Source organism: Lutra lutra, chromosome 7 (genome assembly GCF_902655055.1).
Source record: "Lutra lutra chromosome 7, mLutLut1.2, whole genome shotgun sequence".
NCBI lineage: Eukaryota > Metazoa > Chordata > Mammalia > Carnivora > Mustelidae > Lutra > Lutra lutra.
In genome coordinates, this window is record NC_062284.1 from 130,439,844 (window position 1) to 130,450,014 (window position 10,171).

Genomic DNA, 10,171 nt, shown 5'->3' on the forward strand with positions numbered 1-10,171 from the left:
AAGTAGCCTTCCCACTGGAAGAGTAGCTGGGGCAGCTCTGCTCGCACTCAGGGTGGCCTTCCTAGGAAGCTACTTCTGCCTCCTTGCCCCAGGAACCAGCCCGAATGGCTGTATTTCCAGGATACCCCAGCTGCTCTTGTTTTCAAGAACCACAATGCATCAGCGAGGGGTCCTGCCAGTCCCCATTGCCCTTGGACCTCATGCCCTTGGACCATTCTGGCTTTGTGCACAGATATCTCTGATAGCTGTGTGCATGAATCTCCGGGCCCACACGGAGCTGCACTGGCATGGGCTGGGGCTTGGCACCACCTTGGCAGCCTCAGCCCTAGGACACCTTTGGTTTTATTACATTCCACGCTTGGGTGGGGCTCCCGCCTGCTGGGTGGGTATGGGCTCCCAGCTCTTCTGCCTCTAAATCTTGAGTGTTCGCTCTTTAGACAGAAATTACGAGGGCTGCTAGCTTGAGAAGGAAGTTCAAAGCCCGGCCCCCAGCAGTTCTCAGCATATCTCCTGGAGCTGGGCTGCTTCTGAGCACAGACCCACACAGAGGCTACTGTGATAATGAGAGGGTGAAGGAAGTGGAGAACAGGCAGGCCAGCTAGACCACACCTTTGGTGCAGCACTTTCGGATGCGTTCACATCTTCCCCCACCGTCTGCTCCTTTGCTTGGCTGTACCTTTGTCCAAGACCTGGCTGCCCCCGGTTCAGTCTCTCTAACAAAACATGCTCAGTCCCCTCCGGAGAAAAACTCAAAACACAGACACTCCTTATGCGTTTTCCTGGAAACATTCTATAGCTCCAGCCTGGGAAAGCTTCCAAAAGTTTTCCGAACCAACGATAATAACAATAATAATAAAAAAGAGGTAGGGGGGAGGAGAGAAGCTTGGGCAAACGCTCCTGTTGATGAATGTTCAAGGGAACAGACTTGGATTGTAGGGAAAGGAAAAAGGAAGGGTTTTCCAGGTCAATTTAAACATTTGTGCTGTTTGCTTTAAAGGCAATTTCAAAATAGTTGGCCTTCCCAAAGCGATTTTTTGGAATCTACCCAGAGGGCAAAAACTTACCCTTCCTTCCCCCATCTGGAAAGTTTTCACACCAGAGGCCCCACTCATTCCTGAGCTCTGGCTTCAGAAACAAGGACTTTCCCAACCTTCCAAGATTCCCTGCCCTCAGTCACCCTGCTGACCCAGAAGGAATTATGTTTGCTCCACCCAGCAGCACCTGCCTTCCAGCTGTGGGGTTAGGAAACATTTAGGAAGCCTCTGGCTGGGAAGGTAAATGAGGAATGTGTCCTCGTGACACCTGGTCAGCTGGCTAGGCTAATGCTGCCAACAGAAAAGCGGCGGGAATGAATTTCTGACTTAGGGTCCCCTCCCTAAGTCCACTACGTGGAAGAGCCTGTTGTCCGCTTACAGCATGACTGTTCCGTGGTCCCCCAGATAAAAGTGCTGACCAGCCTGACCCCCCCCCCTCACTGTAAAACACAAGAAACCAAATGCAGACATTTCTGTGAAGACTCAAAAATATTTTCACTTACTCATGAGCTCTCGTCTTTTTAATTAAAGCACAACATCTTGCTCAAAACAAGCCTTTGGAACAGCAGAGTAAACAGAACCTTAATTTAGGAATTTGCCAGCCAATCTCGACTACTGTGGGCAGGTTACGGCAGCAGAGGGGAAGCAGATGACGGACCCCCGAAGGTCTCCCGGGGACGCTCCCTGCCCTCCCAGATCCCAGAGAGGGTGTCTCTGCCTGACCGTCCAGATGGAGATGTGGTGGGGGGTGGGGGAAGGCTCAGAGACCAACGAGGATCCTTTAAATACATAGAAGTTGGCCAGACAGGGCAGGCCTGAGCAAATGGCTTTTTAGGCAGCTGAAGCCCTCAGCAGCTGTCAGAACAACAGCCCCCACGCGCGCCTGGTGGCTGAGAGCCCTTCAGCCTCCACTGGGGCCTCTCCCCTCGCCGTCGCTGCCAGCATGAGACCTTTGGGGACTGCACTGTAGACCCTTGGGTTAATGATACCATCTCACTACCTGGTTTCAGACCGGCTGGCGGCAGCTGCCTAGCCAGCTACCCGCTGTCCTGCCCAAACCGCTTCATTTCCTGGCTCCTGTGATTCTGCACCTTGTCGCTAGCCTCATAGGCCACCTAGCCCGACAGCAACAATTAACCGCCCAGGGAATGCTTTGAGAATCCTGCATCCAGGGTGAGGAACCCCATGAAGTTCTCCAGTAATTCCTGAGGCTGGAAGCGGATATGGAAATTTAGCTGGGGAGCTGGTGGCCTGTGTCGCAGAGGGCCACCAAGCTATTGTGAAAGTGCCCTCTCCCTTCTTCCTGCTCCTGCTGTCCCACTTCAAACGCTCCCTGGGATCCACCTTTTTAACACCTCCAGGGCCACCCACTTCTCCTCCAGGTCCTTTGAGAGAGCAGCCCCATGGTTGCCATGGAAAGCGCCCCACCCCCAGACCATTTGGGGCTTTGAGACCCTAGAAGGAAAGTACCAGGAAACCCCAAAGCGTTCTCCCTCCCGAAAACAATGGCTTCCAGGGTCTGTGCCAGACACAATCACAGCACCCGAAATAGACTCATTGTCCTCTTGTGCAATATCCAGGAATTTGGTGAAACTCATCATTTTTCAGGTTACCGATAATGCAAGTCTGGAAACTGAAACAGGAAGGAACACAGGCTGAAAAAGCTTTTCTCCAGCCCACCACGTTCCTCTCCCCAGATGCAAGATAGATTTTTGTTTGTTTGTTTGTTTTTGTTTTTTTTTTTTCCCAACAGTACTTTGGTGGGGTTAAAATTAGCTGGCAGCATTCTGGTCACATGCTAGACAGCAAAACAAAAGGGAGTTGTTCCCGGGCAGCTCCTGAGGCAGCCCCAACAGACCTTCCCAATCCATGGACTTCTGGGAAGCTGGCTCCTCCGGTCCTGGTACAGAGGGGCCGCGCCGCCGAGTGCCCCTGTTGTCATCCTGCTCTCACAGGGCAGAGCACGGGCGGAATCCGGGCTTTTCGGCATCTTGGAGCTGGCCTCCATCTGGGAAGGCACTTGAGGGCCACAAGATGACTTTTGCAAATCTTCCCATTTGGAAGAGAGGAAGGCTGAAAAAAAGGAAGAACTTTTGAAGCCAACAAATCAGCAAGCACCACAAAGACTTGGAGAGAAAGAGGAAGGGCAGCATTAGAAATCCTATTAGGGGGCCTCGCCTTCCAGGGGAATGGGCTGCTCTGGGCATGCTTGAAACCTAAAAAATCATACATCCAAGCTCTATGTGGCTGGCTTTTCGGAGGGAGTCTTTATTTCTGGACCCTGATGATAGGGGCTCATCGTGATCTGCTTTGTTCTCGCAGCTTCAAACTGTCACCAGAAGCTCTGGATGAAAAATGCAGCCTCTGATTCATGTGCACAGTCAGGAAACATCCCTTGTGCTTGGTACAGAAACATGTCCGTCAACTTGGGAAAGGAATCACCACCACAAAACGTGCTTTTGGCTTGCCGAAGCTTAGCAGCTGCCAGAGCCAAAAACCCAGCTGCCTGGATTGTCTGGGGAAGGTGGTGGTTGGGGTGGGGGCGGGGGGGATGTAGAGAAAGAGGGGCTTTCTGAATCACCTGATCTGGGCTTCTACCTCCTGTTTAATTCCAAGCCAAAACCCACCTTGAAGTGACTCAAGGGCCAACTGCTCCTAAAAATCCCATTGAAGGCTACCCCTTCAAGCTCTGAGCCCGCTGTCAAGGTGAAGCAGATGGCTTTTATTGATTAATTTATTTATTTGGAAGGGGCTACTTTGAAGTCAGGAAATTCCAGCGAGACAGCGTGTTGCCCTGGCCAGAACCGCTGTGACAATCCTCAGCAGACACCCAGAGAGAAGTGGGTTAAAAGAAACGGCAGCTAAGCTCCAGGAACTTGGATTTTTTGTCTTTTCCCCTGTCCCGGCCTCTGTGTCAGCCGAGCGCTTATGAAGAAATAGTTCCTTTGGCTCAACATTCTGTGGTATTCAAGGGTTCCTGTGAGCTATGTAGGGCCTGCTTTGTCGAAAGGGCTTTAAGAACCAATTGGGCCTCTGGCTTGAATCTCATCCTGAAGTCCTCCTTATACAGACAGACCCAAACAGAAATTTCCCCTGGCCCTAACGCCCAGCATATAAAGTCCTCTTTAATAAACATACATCATTTTTTTTTTTCAGTGAAACAGCCTCAAGGTGTCAAAAGTACATAAAGGTCTAAAAGCTGAAACCCTAGATAAACAGTGGGATGAAATATATTTAGCAGAAAATATTGAAAGCCACAGGAAAAATATGTTCTCTTCCTGGGATGTTAACGAAAGATTTAGGTTCAGGAAACCTTGAGGAAAGAGCAAGTTGGATTGAGGAGGAATACTGTGCAATGTAAATAAATCCCTAAACCTCTTTGGCCTTCCCGGGGCCTTGGCTGGAATGGACTATTTCATTTTTTCCCCCCATTAAACAGGCCACCCGGAGAGTTGGCATTAGAGACCTGAACATGTACCAAATCTGAATGTGCTATTTTGTTTCTGTACATTGAATCAGGCTGTGTTTCAAAGAGCAGCTTGTGCAAAATGGGGGGTGGGGGGGGGGAGGCCCCGCATCCGGACCGGTGCGCCCTCGCTTACAGTGTCAATGACAGCTCGGTTTCACCTCCGATCACCCAGTGTCTAGTCCCAGAGAGGAACATAGCCACAGTTATTGCTGCCCAAGGTGATGTCATGCTCGTTCTTAAACCCAGGGTTCTCAGGGACTCGGTTGTGCCTCTCCCGCAATAAAATGGCTTCAGAAAGACCCACATTTCCTGCCGTCTCAAGGTAGGGGGAGAGAGAGAGAGATCACGCTAGCGAGCAGGACAGGGCCGGCAGCCACTCTCCCTAAGATGGATGCTGCATGATGTAAGCGGCTGGCTAACTATCTGGCATCCTTGCAGTTTTAAGTTGCCAGCAAAATATTATTAAAAAGATAAAATACACGCAGACCGTGCAGAATGTAAGGCTGCTGTGTTTACATCCGGGTTTTGATGACTCAAAGACTTACACTCGGGCTTGCTGAAAAGCTCTATTAAAACACAGCTTGTGAAAGCCCCCAGGGAGCAGGAAGCGGGCGGGGCGGGGGGGGGGCGTGCGCGGGGCTGCTGGAGCAGGGTGTGGGGGCGGGGGTGTGCTGACCCGCCCCAGACGGGCGCCGATGCCCTTGGTCCTGGCGACCGCTCCAGGCCCGGGAAGTGCTTCGAGGTGAACCTTCCCTCGGCTTTGGAACCAGAGCAGGCAGGGTTAACCTTTTTCCAGAACATTTATTTCACCATCTCACTGACTAGAGGGAGGAGGGGCAGGAGGCAGAGCGAGAGCCTGCCGCGCTGAGAGGCTGCGGATCACAAGGCCATTCTGATAGCCTCCTGTCCCCATGGCAACTGCAACGGCATTTATCAGTTCCTTCTGCGCACAGGCACAGCAAATCTGCATTGCACATGGCAGGCTTCCAGCATTTCAAATGAAAGAGCACTTTGAACGGCTGCCAAGTTTGGAAGGAGCAGAACTGTCAGGGCTGCTTAAAGCTGGCAGTTTATACTGGGGAGGCTTTCGCTTCCCAGAATCCTCCGGGCCTGGCGAGCTGCCAAGTACTTAGCGGAAGCTAAAAAGTAACTCGCTCGGCTCCCTCCTCTCCCCTCCCCTCCTCCCCTCCCCCTGATCACACTCCCCCCTCCACGCCATTCACCGCAGTGCTCTCAAAATTTTCCACATGTCCTGTGTCACCAGTGCAGGCTGTACAATGAAAACCAGAACGCAGGCTGCCTACGACCGGGCTTCTATTAATAAGGGCGGGGTTGCCGGGAACGAGGCAGGTTGGGATCAGACACTGACAGTCGGGGCACCCCGTCTCCTCTGTACCTGCCATAACCACTGGGTGTGAGCCTGTGTGTGTGTATGTGTGTGTGTGTGTGTGCGCGCGCGCGCTTTTCACCCTTAAAAGTACATTAATGAAAATAAAAATAAAAGCAGCTTCAGAATGGTGCACAGCCTGAGTACCGGGGGTGTGTAGGGGTGGGTTTCGGTTGGGTGCTTCGAAGCTTCTTTTAGGGTGGAAAATGGAGGTCATGCAGGCAGCGTTGTTCAGATCCAGCCTTTCCAAAAGCCCTGGGGAAGAGGGTTGTTATTGAGAACTGAGCCTGTTTCTGGAGCTTTCCTTGAATCTCTCGGGTGTCCCCGTGAAAGTTCTGAGGCCACCGATGGGGAGGGAGTTCGGAAATGGTTTTCAATGGAAAGTTTACCAGATAACTTCTGACCGTCAAGCAGAGCACAAGGGCTTCTGCTAGCAGAAACTGGAAATTGGCATAGTGTTCACTGTGTTGAATTTTTTTTTTTAATTATATCTACACTGAGATCAAGGGCCCGAGCTTTATTTCCAGTACAAATAGAACGAAAATTGTCTGCCGCTTAGGCGGTTGGATAGAGTTCAGGAAAACTATGTCTGGCATTAATTCCAAAGTGGAGGTTTTGGTTCAAGTGAGGCCCATTAATTTCAGTAAACTGTTTTCACTAGTCCAGACCCTGCTGTGCAAGGACTATTTATTACCTTTTGCTAACCTGATGTCTGCAGAGTTGTAAAGCAAAGGGAAAAAAATCCAGGGTGGAGATATCTATATCTTGGATCAAATGGGTTTTGCACCTTCCCTTTGGGGGCCATGTTTTATGGGGCGTTTTCTATCCAGGGTTTTTATCAGCCCCAGTTTTTTTTTTTTAACCCATCTTGCAATGAATTAGAAAAAAAAAATCCTGATGGAAAGGAATCTGGCGAGAGCAAATACCTATTTTTTGCCTCTTTCCAAAGGGCACCTCCAGGCCACAGGATGTTTTGTGTGCCTGTCCCAGGCTTCCAGGTCCAGTGCAAAACCCTGACATGATTCACCCCCAACGAGTGGGTCTAAAATACACCAAGACAGTCAATTTTGGCATTTGTTCTCCCTTAGGAATTTTACTAGCTGCCTTAGAAAAGCACATAAATTGCTTCCCCCTCCCTCTTTTTTTTCGTGTCTCCTCTGCATCCCCCCTCCCCAGTCCATCTTGATGTCATTTCAAAGAGAAGGATGAAAAGGGGGGATTTGTCAGGCGGTCAGGTTTGTGAATGTGTGTTTCCAGCCCCCAACACACACACACACACACACACACACACACCCAGCTGAGAATGTGTTTCCAGCCCCCAACACACACACACACACACACACACACACCCAGCTGAGAATGTGTGTTTCCAGCCCCCAACACACACACACACACACACACACACACACACACACACACACACACACAGCTGAGAATGTTAATCAGAATTAAAAGCCAGTCAGTACTATTAAAGCATCAAACACCAAGACTTAGAGGAGGGGGAATATGGGGGGCGGGGGTAGAAGGAGTCCGGCTGAAATATAATTCAGTCCTCTGTAACTGACTTACTAAAAGAAAGCAGGGGAAAGGTAGCACCAATTTGATCAGCTTGTCAAATGTCAAAATTATTGGTCTTTTCTTTTAACTACCCCCCCCCACCAAACACAGTCAAGTTTTGTGCCTTTCCCAAGTGTGATTAATCTCTGGCAGAGGCCAGCAACAGAAGTAGGTTTCTTGGCTGCCCGTTCTGATAAACAATCTGTTCCTGGGAAGAGTAGGTGAAGGGGGCGTAAATTGAGGGGTAATCTTGGGGCGTGGTGGCCCGCGGGTGGGGGGGAAGGTGGGAGTGAGGGAGGCGTGGAGGAGAGGAGGGGATGTGGAGGCCAGTTTAGCTAACTCTTGCAGGGAGGCCCGCCCTCCCGGAAAACGCAAGTGCCCTTCCTTTGGAGCGCGTGGTTTTGGGGTGGGTCAGGTTTCCTGCCCTTAAGAATGTGAGCAGACAGTGAATCCATTCTTGCTGCCAGTTCACAACGTCCATGGAAATGTCAGAGGGACACCGAGGCCTGGGGAGCAGGAGGAGAGGGGAACGGCGGCCGTGGGGTGGGGGGGGGGGGGGGGTTACAGACCATGGGCTCCTGTGCGGCTTGCCGCCGGGGAAACTGAGGCAGCCACGGGGCGGGGGTGGGGGGGAGGCTGGGTGGGGCCCGTTGGTGTATTGCAAAGCTGAACAGGGAAAGCCAGAAGATGTTCAAAACAAAAGGACGGACCATTTCCCTGCGTCGGAGGTCGCTGGGACGGAAACTGTAGGCAAGAAGGCTGGCTGTGGATTTGGCAGTGGGCTTACTGTGTGGGCGCGCAGGCAGAAAGCAGCAATATGAAAGAGTGGGGAGGAGGAGCGGCTCCAGTCGAGAAATCAGTGCCGAGAAGGCTGTGCGTGGCTGGGAAATGTCACTAAGGAGAGTGCAGAGGGATCCAATACAAGGTGAATAATGGGCTGCCTTTTGGAAAGACGTGTAAAAATATTGATAAAGGCGAGAAACCCGCTTCTTTTCAGCTTGAATAGCAAATCTACCTCTCACCTCCTGCCTGTCCTCCCCACCCCAACACATAGGCGCAGGCACACACACACACACACACACACACACCCTCTTGTCCACCCTGCATCTAAGAAGCCTGGGCCCGGCTCGCTTTCCTTTGGATTTAATTGCACAAAAATGCTGAAACAAAACCCTGTAATTACACCCTTAGTCCCTGCCACTCAGGCCCAGCACACTTCCTGCCTAGTTTTGTTTTTTAAAGAAGAGGTCATTGCCTCTTTTCTTTCCAAATTGACCAAAACAAAAAAGTAAAAACCCCAAATAAATCCAACGGCTCCAAGCTTCAGCACACCAGGGATTTGGGATGGGAAATCCGTGTCCCTCTAGGAAAGAGGAGTGAAGACAGCCTGACCTTCTGCTTTCTCACTTTAGCTCTTAGGTAGAGAGGAGCAGTTTGTGTTTATGCATTTGCCGGCGCAGAAGATCAGACGTGCCAGGCTGGTCACCCCAGAAGGAGACCTCTCAGGGGCAATGTGAGGAGGGCGGGCAGGCCTCGATTTCCAGCCATTTTACTGAGATGGGCTTAGAGATGGAAAAGAGATTGGGGACAATGGCTCATCTTTCTGTAGCCCTAGGCCTTAACACGCAGAATTTCACGGTAAGCCCCTGAAGCAGGGAGAACACATTTTAACATCCACACTCACACTCAGTGGGTGAGGAAACTGAGGCCCAGAGAGAAGAAATAGATTGGCTAAGTCAGTCATGTGGCTGGGAGGAGCAGTGAAGAAGCACTGTCACCATCTCTGAGAACTTTTTTTTTTTTAAGATTTTATTTATTTATTTGACAGAGATCACAAGTAGGCAGAGAGGCAGGCAGAGAGAGAGGAGGAAACAGGCTTTCTGCCAAGCAGAGAGCCCTATGTGGGGCTTGATCCCAGGACCCTGGGATCATGACCTAAGCCAAAGTCAGAGGCTTTAACCCACTAAGCCACCCAGGCGCCCCTCTCTGAGAAGTCTTATGCCCTTACCTCAGGAAACCAGGACATCTTGGAGGAAATGGAGGCTTCTAGATTTGGGGCTGAAGCCGATCAGACTTGGTTCATCATGAGATCCCCGGGACTGATAGAGAAAGCGCTCTAAACGAATAGTTGAGAAACGGAACCAATGGCAAATGGCAGGACACAGTCAAGGAGCTGGGGAATGGGAACCCACCAGGCCATCTGGTGGCCCAGTTTCAGCTTTGAAACAAAAGAAAGTAATGAGAATAGTTTCACACCCAGTAGGGACATATCAGGCTGGGATCCTCTGGGTCTGGCTGGAGAGGGAAAGTCAAGTGTGAAAGCACGGTGGTCCTCTAGATGGGTCAGGGTTCGGGGTAGCCCTTGTTCCCTCACTTTCTGTCTCTCGTATGTCTAGGCCAGGTTTGGTTGTTAAGGGGTGTAGACCTCTCCTGGGCTAGAAGTGGTTTTTTGTTTGTTTGTTTTGTTTTTTAAGATTTACGGGGGTGGGGGCTAGGAAGAGAGAGGGAATCTTGAGCAGAATCCTCACCCAGTGCAGAGCCCCCTCCCCCAGGGACTTGATCCCCCATGATCCCGAGCTCATGACCCCAGGATCATGACCAGGCGCCCCTGGGCTACAAGTGTTTTGAGGGCAATAGCCAGAGTTATCCAAGGGCCTCTAGCGCAAAGATAGGACAGGAAAGATTGGGTGCGTGTGCACAGCCCGTGTTGCCTGAATTAGGTGA